General features: G+C 44.3%; 1 protein-coding gene across 2 annotated transcripts in view; it reads right to left on the bottom strand.

Moving 5' to 3' along the window:
* LOC133110086 (immunoglobulin superfamily member 21-like) overlaps positions 1–14907 on the bottom strand; it is a 210621-nt gene that overhangs the window by 114305 nt on the left and 81409 nt on the right. The gene's annotated exons all lie outside the window — the stretch shown is intronic.

The following is a 14907-nucleotide window of genomic DNA, read 5'->3' as shown; positions in this document are numbered from 1 at the left end:
GTGCTTCTCACGCCTCCAAGACGATGACTTCATTTTTAAGTAAACGCACTTTCTGTGACCCACGTCTTATTAAATTTAATAAGCCTGGCATATGTATAACATACCAACTGTGAGGCATTTTATTTAGCAATGTAAAGCCCTTACCCAGGATGCATCATCATCGCCACTCTTGCCCCAGGTTGATATTTTCATTGAGCTAATCTGGCATTGCTCACCTATTTCGTCTTGCATGTCAGATTAATGCACTGACATCTCAGCGCTGGAGTAAATGGTTGGCTGCCATGCACGGCCCCAGCCAGCTCATCAGGAGCATTTAGCATTTGTCTTGCTCAGGGACACTTCGACACACCCAGGGCGGGGTCGAACCAGCAACCCTCCGACTGCCAGACGACGGCTCTTACCGCCTGAGCCAATGTCGACATTTACACCTGCTGTTTCTCTTTGCTGAAGATGTCCCTCCCATGGGCTATCATGCTGACATGACCTTTGCAACCATTGCTCATGGAACAGCCAGTTGTTCTGTCTGAGTCACTGAAGGCCAAACATGCCCGAATAAAACCCCTCTTTCACAGTCACTGAGGGTTCCTCTTTCAGTAGTAGGTGCAACGTGAACATCACCGCCATTCGCCAGATAGTTACACCAGAGGTTGAAGGATATGGGTCAGATGTCACCACAGGTCAAGTGCATCCCACTAATGGGGCAGCCTGTAGCATAGTGGTTAAGGTACATGACTGGGACCTGCAAGGTCGGTGGTTGTTCTCCGGTGTAGCCACAATAAGATCCGCACAGCCGTTGGGCCCTTGAGCAAGGCCCTTAACCCTGCATTGCTCCAGGGGAGGATTGTCTCCTGCTTAGTCTAATCAACCGTACGTCTGCCAAATGCCGTTAATGTAATAGATGTCAATGTTAAATTTCTATGCTACGCTACTTCCATGCTCCGGACTGTTTTCTCTGGAGCATGCACTCGGGAGCATGCTAGTGCGGATCACAGAAGTATGTGAGACACAGCCATGCTTAATTTTGACAGGTGTGAATGGTAATGGAAAGTAGATGATTCCATGTACACTGTTTTTCTTCCTAATTCTCACAACCTCCTACAACCTTTCCCATGACCCAATGTGAGAACAACTGCCCTCAAGCAACTTTAGCTAAAACCACTGCAGAAAATCAATTTCTCTAGCTGCATAAATGGCACACACAAAATGGATTTCAGGAATTTGTTGTGAGATAAATAACATGAAATTAAATCACAAATAAATGTCGTGATTTATGTACGAACCACCACGAGGTCATACCCCCCCGCCAATATATGGAACATAAATATGCAGTATATACTACAAAGTAAACCTTCTGACCCTTTATCAGTGTAATTAAATTCACATAATTAACACCTTGAGTCTCACCGTGGGTTTTTTTTTTTCACAGTACATCACTATGGTAGCAGGATATTCTGTTTGAAAGCTCTATAACCTATTTTAAGATGCCATTGCTTAAGCAAAACAGCGCCTTATTTTGTAACATGTGGGTAGCAAAACAAGCATTGGTGGCAAAACAACAAGCACCTCACCTTCTCTGTATTTTGGAAATACGCAGACTACACAAATCAAGGTAATGTCAGTGTCCTTTTCACGCCAAGGGTCCAGCAAAGCAAATGCATTATAGTTTTTAATTTTAAAAAGCACCATAAGGTGAACAGTGGCAATATAGGTACAGTAACAGTGGAACAGCACTTAAGACACCGTCCTCAGCTATCTGGAGTGTGGAGCAGGGATAAAAGAAATGTACTCAAAAGCACCCAAGTCTCATGGCATATATTGTACGTATATACCCTTGAGCACTTGTTTGCAGAATTTTCTGCAGTTTTAAAACAACATGTCTACTAGGGCTACAAAGCTCAGACTCAGGAACGTAACATTATGAACATTATGTATCAAATTGTCCAGAACTACCCATTTTCACGTATTAGGTATACTAGCATCATATAGTGGCGGTATGAACACAAGATTAATGAAGACAATTTAGAAAAATTGAAAGATTGCCTTTCCCCAAATGCACTGGGCCCTACTAGATTTCTTTTGATTTCATATATATTTTTTGTATTTAGGCCATGCAGTGATTGTGGTCATTGTAATTGTACTTCCGCAAATAAGTGCTCAGAGGTAGTATATCCCATGAGACTGGGTAGCAGAAACCTGAATGAAATGCACACGCCACCATGTTGTCATGCCAGGCACTTAACTTGAGCTGCTCAGGTGAATCACATACAGTTTATCACCGCTAGTATGAGATGTTAATATGTACTGTACATAGAAGCTCTGCAATGTAAGAGCCATTAAGCTTCCTGGATAGAAGTGATTGCTAAGCAAATAGTGTAACACAATCATCTGATCTCAATTCCAGTCACAAAGTCTGTCAGGTGACTTAGGGCAGATCCACTAGATATATTGCAGACCATCAGTAGAATCCCTCCATTAAGTATAGACTAGACAATAAGAAGACAAACATATACACACACACACACACACACACACACACTCATCTTTGTCCTGAAAAACCTTGCAACACACTATCTGGCTTTTGCTGGTCTCTTGACAAGGTGGGAGGGGTGGTATCAAGATAAGAACACCATTGACCAGTCCTCAGCTTTAACCCAGCATTCACTTTGGTCATCAAGAGGATAAACAGAGGTTTTACAACTCTGAAGCTAAGGCTAGCCTACTTGAATGGTAAGTCATGTGCTATGTACTGTATGTAAAGGTAAATCATATGGTTTCCGAATTAGTTAACATTTTTTACAAATTCGTAGTGGATGACTTAAATGTTTTTAATTAGGCATTTTAATTTTTGTTTCAGTAGGTTTATGCCTGGAAGGGTTCAAATCTTAAGGGCTGTGTTTTTCTTATCACTATAATCAGTCAAGCCAGGCCCTACACACACTGAAGAATTTGAAGAATACCACTTATCAATGTAATTTCAATACAATAATATTGCATATATTGCCTGAGACAGCTTAATATATTTTCCTTTTGGGAGAGCCAAGTTCTCTTCTTGTGTTTATTTTTGCCTCCACTAATAGAGTATTAATACATGTTCAAGGATATTAATATGTATGCTAATTATCTCTGGTCCGCCATTTGAAAGCCCCATTGTTCTGCAAATGATATCACAGCCAATGTTTATAGATGCATCTCATGAGAAAGGCTGAGCTGAACTGCAAACAAAGTATGCTCATTGAAGTTACATCCCTCAGTCCAGACAGATCTATTCTCAGGTATAATTTTATTTATTGTATGACCAAAGCCAATTGGCCCTCCCACCCATCAGATGTAAACTGTTTTTCAACTGCATCCATCAACATTTTATGTATGCATGTTTCAACTGCTAAGACATTATTTTATTCACAATCAAATCAACATGAATTCCTGAAAAGGGTTACTTGCTGAGAACTGCTAAAAATATTTCTTCAGCAGAAAGTCAATCGTGTGACAAAAATATAAATTGCATATTTGTTATTAATATGCAATGACACAGCTGGGAAGTGAAATAAATAAATGGTTTCTAAACCACAGTTCAAACAATGCGATTTCAACTCTGTTTTTATTGATGGGGCCTGTTGTACACATATTTTTGAGACGAACAATGATGGCTGCAAAACCTTAAGAAAAAGTCATTCCTGAAGACAACATTTCTCATGTAATGAATTGCTTTGTACGTTTTGAATTATGCAACCGAAACAAAACCAGGGGGAATATCTATTCCGACAAAGGCAACATCCTATATCTTCTTGTCACATTTAGTGTTTGTTTTTTCATTAGCCAGAATATAACTACCAAGGTTTCTTTTTATGTGTATCATTCAGAATTAAACTGTTGTTTCCCATAGTTCAATATCTAATCTACACATCATAAAATCACCTCTGAGTGTGAATAAATTGAAACCATTAGTCAGCAGTACAACTACAATACTAGCTCTGAATTCAATTAATCTTTGTCTTTAACTCTAAGCATTTGTAAATGCTTACTGCAAGTGCTGCATCCCTCTTCATAAAACCTTATTGGCAAGTTCTCCTTTTATAAGCAAAATAAATGAAACTTACTTTATTACTTATATTATTCATATTATTCATTATTTATATTATTCATTGAACTTATTTGTGAGTTAGAATAGAATACAAACATTGACTCAATTCAAGGGTGGGCATGTCCCTACGTGTTTACTGAAAATAAGATCGCAGGGCAACTGAACCTTGGTGAAAATAAGATCGCAGAGCAATTGAATCTTGGTGAAAATAAGATCGCAGGGCAACTGAACCTTGGTGAAAATAAGATCGCAGGGCAATTGAATCTTGGTGAAAATAAGATCGCAGGGCAACTGAACCTTGGTGAAAATAAGATCGCAGGGCAATTGAATCTTGGTGAAAATAAGATCACAGGGCAACTGAACCTTGGTGAAAATAAGATCACAGGGCAACTGAACCTTGGTCTTGGATTGGTCATTGCGATCCTATTGCATATGCTGTCACCATTCTCTCTGCATCACCACCAGCCATCACGACCTTCTCCAACTGGCCCAGTATGAAGACCATTCATCCCACTTAGATTGAGGTGGCGCTATCATCTCTGCGCAGCTTTTCTGTGTGTTGCATCCACGCCTCCGCATTAATCATCGCCCCTTTGTCTTCTGCCGCGCACGGGCAACTCCAGCGTCAAGCCTGCCGGATTTATCACGGTAACCTTTCAGAGAACGGTCTTCTGGTCCGGCTGTGAGCTTCACTGCAATGGAGCAGTTAGAGCTGAAACAGTGTCATTTATATTGTTCTTATTAAAATGACTATGATGATGGATTATTATTATCATTATTATTATCATTATCATTATTATTGTTATTATTATTAACTTGCAGAATCTCATAAATAACAGGGTGCCAGGGAACAGTCTCTGGGTGATGCTGGCTGATAGGGCAAGACTGGATCAGTGTGTGCAGATTTTCATGGGGTTGCAAACAATCCAACAAAAGCCCTGGGAGATTGCCATCGTGCCGTCATATAACCCACAGTGTATTTCATTAAGATATAGTGGAGAAACTTAGTGGCTGACAGTTCTATTTATTGTTCCTTCTGATAGCACTCAGGGACCGAATTGAAGCCCCTTTTTTATTTTGTCAGTTCCATTTTCCTAATCTTTTGTTCCACAGCTGCAATTATTTGTCTCCCGTCTCCGTGGTGCCCTGTTGCCTCCTCCCAGGTTACGTGCAAGAGCTGAGCTCAGCTGCTCGTCACTGTCAGGAGACGCTGCCCCGCCCACCGCCACGCGCCAGTGCTCCCTGAACCCTCGGATGACTTGGTATTCACACAGGCCCTTCACAGCCACTCCCCGTTGGCAGTCTGAGGTACGGGCCTGACACACGTCAAACCCACAGCCACCAGAATGCACCTTTACTAACTGGCACAAACTGGCAGCCAATAAAATGCACCTTTACTAACTGGCACAAACTCGCAGCCATGACAATGCACCTTTACTAACTGGCACAAGCTCACAGCCACCAGAATGCACCTTTACTAACTGACACAAACTGGCAGCCAATAAAATGCACCTTTACTAACTGGCACAAACTCGCAGCCATGACAATGCACCTTTACTAACTGGCACAAGCTCACAGCCACCAGAATGCACCTTTACTAACTGACAAAAAACTCACAGCCAATAAAATTCACCTTTACTAACTGGCACAAACTCACAGCCATGACAATGCACCTTTACTAACTGGCACAAGCTCGCAGCCACCAGAATGCACCTTTACTAACTGACACAAACTCACAGCAAATAAAATTCACCTTTACTAACTGGCACAAACTCACAGCCAATAAAATGCACCTTTACTACCTGCTGCAAACTCACAGCCAATAAAATGCACCTTTACTAAGTGGAACAAATTCACAGCCAATAAAATGCACTTTTACTAACAGCCACGAACATACACCTGGAACAAACTTAAGTTTTGGAACGAGGGCGGGAGGAACAGCTGTAAGTAGAAGATGATTAATCACGTTTGTCATGTTTATGAGATCAAAGAAGGCACCCTGTGCATGTGTATGTGTTTTCATTTTTCAAAAACCATCTGTGGACTGGATAGTCTTAGCTGCATGCTTTAATGCAATCTAGGACACCGCTGAGCCAAACTCATCTACAGCGCAGTGTTAATCATTTCAACGGCTGTTTCACACAAATTATATTTCAAACAATAAATAATAAACATGCAATGTATACTTTCAACACTTCCCTGGCATAGTTGTGGCAGCAGTTATGGACATTCTTCAAAAAGAGACCTCAATGCTACTTCTACACTGTTCTCCTTATGTGGTTGATAATGTTATTTATTTGCATGTTACTTATTGTAATTTGTCAGGCTACACTAATAACCATCAACTTCATCACCGTCATGCTACGTCCCAGTGTTTTTGTGCTTTGCGTTTTTGTTACTGTTGCGTTTGATTCCATCTACCATACAGGTGGACATAATCTCGCCACAATCCTGTGGCAGATATCCTGGACAGAAGACATGCTGGAGCGGAGATGCGCAGAGTTGCCTGACAACACTCTTCCGGAAAGCACACGGCCAAGGACACCGCTGGATATCGCCAGGCAACCATCCGATCCATCGCACGCCTGTTTCTGAGGACTGTCACAGAGCAGCATTATTAAGTGGGTGTAGGACTATATCCAGTATACTGTATATAATGTATATAACTATATAATTTTTTCTCTAATTTTTTGGTCTGCTGATCCTGTCAACTCTGTCAACTGTGTGTACCACTTATTTCCGCTTGTTAGATCGTCAGCTGTAGCCAACGTGTTACTTATAGGAAATCATTTCAGATGAGTGTTCCCAACGAGGGATCCGGGGATGGACTTTTGAACGGATGGCTATTTTATACTCTGGTGTGGGTTCCATCTATCCACTGGCTGACCAAGGAGACCCGGCAACATGCGCTCAGGTTTTAAATATGCTTTTCATAAATGCTTGGTATATAGTGTTTGCTTTACTCTTTATGATCTGCAGTATATACGGTACCTCCTAGCTTTGCTTCACAATAAATGCTTGCTTGTCTTTTTACTATATCGCTTTGGCACTCAGGGTCTTCTGTGAGGTTGTGGACATTGTTGAATCGGGTTGTTACGTCCAAAACGTTCACCTGGGTACGGTAACGTGGGTGGATTTAGGGCCGCAACAATCATCAAAAACGAATAATACGTATGATAGTTATACCGTAACATGACGAATGAATAATAGCTATGACACAAAACCTGCGGTGAAGGTTCTCGTGTTGCGTGCGCTGGAGCAATGCTGTCGCACCCGGCACTGGGCCACCCAGGTACTTAGCATTCAATATGCACGTAGACTCATATGCCTGCTGAATATTCTATTTGACATGATATCTGAACACAGTGTGAGGGGAGGGACCTTGATGTGCTCCTCTACGGAAGGCCCATAATTCACCGTCGTGCGCCGGGCAGGAGCCGATGTTTATTCTGAACGTGCTTTGGACGTTGTCCCCAGCTGGCGGGAAACATCTGCACAACGCTGAGGTGACATTGCAGGATCGCGATTAATCAGCCCTGCGAACACGGCTGTACACCATCGCTGGGACTGGGGCTCCTAGGCGGCCCTTAAATACTATCAGCATGTGACCAGATGTGTTCAGGCATGTTTTACAGTCCCTGAGAGACTCACATTCTGGAAGGTTCTGGGAGGTTCAGATTTGGGATAATCTATGGAAGGTAACCCAGAGGTGATAGCAGTGTTTATGTGTGTGTGGGCATGTGTGTGTGTGTGTGCGTGTGGACATGTGGACATGTGTGTGTGTGCGTGTGGACATGTGTGTGTGTGTGTGTGTGTGTGTGTGTGTGGGGACATGTGTGTGTGTGTGCGTGTGAACGTGTGTGTGTGTGTGGACATGTGTGTGTGTGCGTGTGGACATGTGTGTGTGTGTGTGTGTGTGTGGACGTGTGTGTGTGTGTGTGTGTGCGTGTGGACATGTGTGTGTGGACATGTGTGTGTGTGTGTGTGTGGACATGTGTGTGTGTGTGTGTGTGTGTGGACATGTGTGTGTGTGTGTGTGTGTGTGTGTGTGGACATGTGTGTGCGTGTGTGTGTGTGTGTGTGTGTGGACATGTGTGTGTGTGTGTGTGTGTGTGTGTGTGGACGTGTGTGTGTGTGTGTATGTGTCTGTGTGGACATGCGGAGGAGTGGAGAGGACAATAGTCATGCCTACAGTACACTCTGACACATTATACCATCACCGCTTTATCACATCATGTACAATTACTCTACGGAGTTATTTAAAGTTACAGCAGTTTTCCAGCAAAGCGAGATTTCCTCGCTAATACAGATTTAAGATGGCGTTTCCTTCAGTACATTTCTCACTAAGCCCTGAAAGCGTATTGCTCAGACCACATGTGCAGCACCATTAAGACTAATTAAAGCGTGATCTCTTGGACACCGGGATCTCATCGCAATTAGTTCCTTCAAACACAGCTGTGGAGTGAGAAAAAAAATACGAGAGCAGCGCAAGGTAACTGAGAATTCTACTTAACAAGCACTTTACCGGTACCAGCGAAAAACCTCATCTGAGACTAGGCCAACACGGACGGCTTTTAATTGGAGTGACTGCAAATCTTCATTAATCTAATGCATTGCATTTAATTTCTTTGCTGGAAATCTAGCCTTATCCGTACCTTCCAATGATTAATCCACATACTAAATGTCTACATATAAGTGTCTATACTGTATGTATTTTGTAATTTGTTATCCATTAACTTATATGTACTACCTTCATACTGTATGTTATTGTGTCTTATATGTGCAAAATTTGTAAATGTCATTTAACTCATCATCAAAACAGAATTTGAAAGATGTACATGGAACTCCCATGTTGACAAAACTATGCAGAGAACAGAATGCAAAAAAAGCACGTCAGAAATGTTAGCTCCAAGGACGTAACACTGGAAAGTGTTGGCAGTAAACAGTGCTCTGAGGGCTGTGGCTAAATCATTTTTCGTTTCAAGCCCCAAACCGCCACACTTCCACTAATTGCATGATGGCTAGATAAAAGCCACAAAGTGCTAGCGCCGGTATGGCTCAGAACACACTGCTGTTATTCTGTCTGATGCCAGTGAGAGAGGATAGACTTTGTCAATAAAAGTGCCTTAAAATTCTTTCTCTGTAGGAACGTCAAAAACCATCTCATTTTTGACAGCTCGTTTCACGCCTGCAAGAAAGCAATAATTGTGTCTATCGGGTGCGATGAAGGTATTTCAGGGCTGAAGGACTGGTAGCCGCCGCCCTGACAGAGCCCACTAAACTGTTGGCTACTTGTTGCCACTTATCTTGTCATTGTGTCTCTTCTTTGGGAAGGTGGGAGAGGGGGGCTTTCGATTTGTATCGAACAATAGCCATCGTATAACCTTTAAGTAAACCAGGTCTGCTTTGCAGTGTGATTCTGGTTTCATTAAACTTTTTAATTGCAAGTTTTGGGGTTTGTTGCAACCTTCTTTTGCCTCTCTTCAGTTACATTACATTGATGTCATCTGGCAGACGCTCTTATCCAGAGCGACGTACAGTTGATTAGACTAAGCAGGAGACAATCCTCCCCTGGATCCCCTGTGGGCTGAGCCCTTTTTATTCATAGTATTCATATTCTTCAACATGACAAGAGAATGGCCATTTCAGATAGCATTTTCAGTACAGTACTTAAGTAGAAGCAGAGAATGCCTGAATGTCTGAGGGCTCATTGATTTAATAAAGAGCAGCGTGTTTTTTTTCTCCTGGGCTCTTTGCACAGTGCAGCATAACCTCAAACTCCAAAGAGAGAGAGACAGGAAAGGTGTCGCACCCCCCCCTTTCCCCCGCCTGTCAGTGCTGCACGAGGGCTGGGGAGACACCGCGGGGGTAGCCCGCGACCCCGAAACGCCAACGCACAGGTGCCCCTTCGTCTCCCGCTCCCCGGCGACGGTGGCCCCAAAATGAGGAACGGGGCCGTCTGCGGCGGCTCTGCGGAAGGTCGGCGGGCCCTCAGGGGCCCCCGGGTGGATGCCAGAGAGATGGGAGCGATCAGGTGTGAACATCTGTGAGGGGTGCACGTCCTCCTACAGAGCGGCGCCCGGGGGGAGGGGAGGCAGGTAGAGGGCAGGACACACCTGAGGAGGACGCTGAAGCACGCTGGCCTACAATGTCTCCTCCTCCTTCTCCTTCTCCTCCATCTCCTACTCCTCCCTCAAAGGTACCCTGCTGAACTGTCACATGACTCCAGCGCCCTAACACACCCGCGGTATCGATTAGACTGAACAGTCACCGACGGACCCACTGTTAATCCCCTGAAATTCACTCTTACGTCTCTTAGTTGCGGTGGTTTTTCCAGTGTAATTATCTGCTGAATGAGTTTGCATTAAGGCGCGGTATCAGAGGGGAGAAGAGATAAGATTAACTACCTTGTTCGGAGGTGCAACAGTACGATGTTGGGGATTCAAATGAGCAACCTTAAGGTCACACTACAGACTCTCGCTAAGCACCCCACTCCGCACAGTTCCGCCCACGCATGGCTGCCCACAGCGTGTCTGGCTGGGGCACGATCCCGAGGATCAGCTAAAGAGCACGCAAGGTCAAGGTCAATCTCCTATTATCAGGAGCAGAGACACCACGGTAATAACGACTCTGATCCTTCCCTCTGCTTCGTGAGCTCCTGTATCAGAAGGTCCCATTACATTGCTAATACAATGCGGTCGAGGTTTCCGAAGCACATTCGCAGAGGGAGAGTAAGAGGGAATGAGAGCTAATGAAGACACATACCCCTTTTTCGGTTGACTGGAAATGGCAGAAATATGTAGAGAAACGGCATTACCTGCCATGCACTTTCTCATTGACTGCTCCAGCCTGTGTGTGTGTGTGTGCGAACCTGTCCGTAGTCTGTGGCTGTGTCCGTGTGTTTCTATGTGCATGTGTGTGAGAACCTGCCTGTGTATACAGGTCTGCGTATGTGTGTGAATGTAGCATGAGCCAGCGTGTGCAAATATGTTCACATGAGCATGTTCACATTTGCCTGTGTGTGTGCATGTCAGTATGTCTTTGCACCCGAGTATGCGTGTCTGTGTGCCTGTGTGTGTGTGTGTGTGTGTGTGTTTGTGTGTGTGTGTGTGTGTGTGTGTGTGCATGCGTGCTTTCATGCATGTTTGTTTGTGCTTTCAATCGGGAATAAATGTGGCTGAAATGCTTTCTCCCATTCAGTCAGCTTGCTTCTCCAGCCTTCCCCTTAATCACATGCATCTGCAATGTAAATCATCCCTGCATACAGGGGGTCTGATGTCTCCATCAGAAATGATAGCACAGGGAATCTCCCCCCCTCGCCTCCATTCATTTACTGAAGACTCCACCTCACAGGGAGAGCGCACTGCCCCTACCCTCTTAATGAGCACAACCCCAGCGCCCGTGCCACTCCAATATTTATTTCCATCTTGCTCCTCGCAAACGGATGCAAGTCACGGCTTCTGATAGATTATTTCTTGAGCTGTCAGATGTGAGCCTGTAATAACCCCATGATGCCTCATTGACTTTTAATAGGATGCAATTCGAGCTGAGATTCAGCGTTTAGGCAGGAGCGAGGGAGGGAGAGGGATGGAGAGCCGGCCCCTGTCCCTCCTCGAGGTCCAAAGCCTCGCTCTCCCCAGACTCCCACTGCTCCAGGCCCCCCTGAACACACGGAGGAAGGGAGGCCAGCACACGCACGCTGGAGGCCAGGGAAACTGATTAGATTAAAGCGAAAAGCGGGGGGATCTGGAAGCACACGATGGAGGGGAGAGGCATCAATGTCGCTCAATGTCAGATTGACAGATGCAATAAACATCAGCTCAGTGGTGGAAGGACTATTCAGCCTGGATGATGGCACTTTAAGGCCACATCTGCAGCCGGTCATTCAATTTAGCAAGTAAATGCCCCGTGATTGACCCATGTATGAACCGCAGGAATTCTCCCGCACGGTTTAAGGAGAAAATGACTACAGGTTTGCGTGCTTGTGCACCTGTGTGGCAAATGCATGTACAGTGAGCTCCATAATGTTTTGGACAAAAATGATTGATTTGGCTCTCTATTCCACAATTTTTGATTCATAGTCAATCAATTCACATGAGGTTTAAGTGCACGTTCTCAGCTTTCATCTAAGGCTATTTTGGTTTCGCCATGTAGAAATTACAGCATGTTTTATACAAAGCCCCCCATTTCAGGACACCATTATATTTTAAAATAGTCATGTTTAGTACTTTGTTCCATGCCATTTATGCTAACTATTCCTTTTGATGGAGGTTAGCTATTAAGCAATAGGCATTGCTATTCGTACTTTAGGTAGGCTGACTAGTACCTCCATTAACATTAAGTGTTACTTTTTGAGAAAATGGATCCTTCATTTATTGGAATACAATACTTATATTATTGTAGCCTTGTGTGCATGTAAAAAGTGAAAATTTTTCTCACAAAATCTGGTTTAATACAGGAGCCAGTGCTTTAGAGCTCTCCTCCTGTCCTCCCCTGTCACATTACTGCAGGGACACGTCGCTTCAATCTGGTGACACCCTCCCACAACCACTGGAGTCATTATCTCCGCCAGCCCATCCCATTTGACCTTTGCTGTTGATACGCATTACACAGAGAGGGGGCCAAAGGGGGAGAGAGGCCTGAAAATAAGGGGTTAAGCAGCGCTCTGATATTCCTGAAGTCATTCCTGATGCTGCCAATACACTCGTTTCCTAACACGGTACTCAGTCACCTTCAAACGGAGACAAAAGGACCAATCCGAGTTGGTGTTCCAGCATTGGCACTGCCGTTCCCTCATCAGCTTATGCGTACGTCTCTAATGGAGGTGAGAGAGAGGCGCTGCTTTGCTGAAGATGAATGGAAGATGAATGGATCTTTGCCCTCCCTTCTGCATTGTCTCAGTGTTGTGCATTCACGCACTTAAGATCCTTAGCACAGCTCTTTCCGGGGCCAGAGAGTTCTAGTGGGCCATTAATTGCGCAATTAAACTAATTACTGGCACGAGCGTAGCCGGGGTGCCCGCTCAACGTTCTCATACTTTGGGTGAGGAGCGGGCGGTAACTCAAACCCGTGGGGTCGGAACACGCGACTACGGCAGAGGGGAAAGAAACGGTGCGCTGACGTTGGGTCTCCGCCCTGCGTCTCCCCGCTCAGCGGTGCGCCTCTGTTCATCCAGCAGGTGCTACGGGGGGGCCGCGCACTCAGGTCTTTCAGCATTCAGAGCGATTTCAGCGGCTCGCAGTGATTCCATCTGACAAAAGCTGTGACGTTGGGTTTTTTTTTTTACAGAATCTGGTGGGTGGGAAGGATGACAGAAGTAATTTGCGGAAATTGACCCTGTTCCCACTTTATCTAAACCACAGTAAGGGAAAACAGCTGGGAGAGTAAATTAATAATGAACAGTCACAATCCCAGATGCAGCCCGGGAAGCACAGAGCCAGGCACTGGCATGTTGAGCCCAACAGAATTTTAGAAATGCCCATTTCTGAAATGACAGGAGGAATGGGGGTGTGTTTAAGGTTCTTAGATGACCTAGATTGTATTTGGACCTCAGTACTGTTGGATGTTGGATGTGTGCTCTTTAGCTCTTTACTTCAGAAGTAGGTCAGGTCAGGTGCCTTTGTTCCATGGGATTCAACAGAAGCTTCCCATTCCCCTTTAGGTGTAGCGTGAGTAGACTGACTGAAAACTCTGACTCTTACTACCCAAATGTAGTAAGAACTTAAGTGAGAAATGTTAGTCTGTGTGTGTGTGTGTGTGTGTGTATGTGTGCATGTGTGTCCGTGTGCCTGTTTGTGTGTGTGTGTGTGTGTGTGTGTGAACCTCTGTGGGCTTGTGTACACATACTCATTATGCATATGTCTGGGAGTGCGTGCCCGTGCATTGTCTGCCCATATGCTTCAGAACACTTTATCATTATTTTCATCCCGCAGAATCTTCACACCTAAAACCCCAATGCTGCTTCATCATGACTGCTAGCTCTGCTGTTTATGACAGAGTAGTATTAGAAGGATGCCATATTTAGGCAAAACAAACGGCGAGAGGAAAAAGCATTTGAAAAATAACCCTGGCCTAAGGAAATGAATGCTTTCAGCAGAGAGGTTAATATATCTTCTGTATAAATACTACAGCTTAACGCACCATTACGCTCTACCAGACCAGAGGATTACACCATGCCCTGGACCACTCTCTAATCATTGCTTGCTTCTTTTAATGTACACTATTTTAGTCCCATAAAAAACAAATTTAATTGTCCTATAGTTAATAACTGAGACATTTAAAAAGCCTGTTGCTCTGACCAAATGATATACATTCTTGCATGCTATAAAAAGAATATGTGCTGTGACATTAATTTCTATCTTAGCAGAAACACTTTTTTCCTGCTTTTTGTACGAGGCAATGCTATACTAATAAATGGCGTTATGAAATGTGTTGAAAATAAGGGCACAGGGGAGCAGGCAAGCCAATTACTGTGCTTTACCGAGGAGAGCGCTTTCCTGACAGCTCCACCCACCTTCGATGATTGGTGTAGCCTCCCTCTCCATCACACTACAAAGATTATGATTAGCGGAGAATGAGCCATGAGAGGAACGGCTTTGGTTGATTGCGTTCATCTAATCCAGGACAGAAATCGCTTTTGACAACCTTCTGTCTGGTGTTTCCTAGCACCCAATCCATAACCCTGGTGCCTGCACGCGGTTTCTCAAGGAGCAGCACCTAACTGGAAGCATTGTTATGGTGAAAAAATGACCAGTGTAAGGTATACAGAAATCAGACTTTTATCATGGCTTGTGTCAGTCATTCAGACACGTTTATCTGTAGCATTG

This window comes from Conger conger, chromosome 14, assembly GCF_963514075.1.
Source record: "Conger conger chromosome 14, fConCon1.1, whole genome shotgun sequence".
Classification (NCBI taxonomy): Eukaryota; Metazoa; Chordata; class Actinopteri; order Anguilliformes; family Congridae; genus Conger; species Conger conger.
This window is presented reverse-complemented; position numbering and strand designations above follow the sequence as displayed.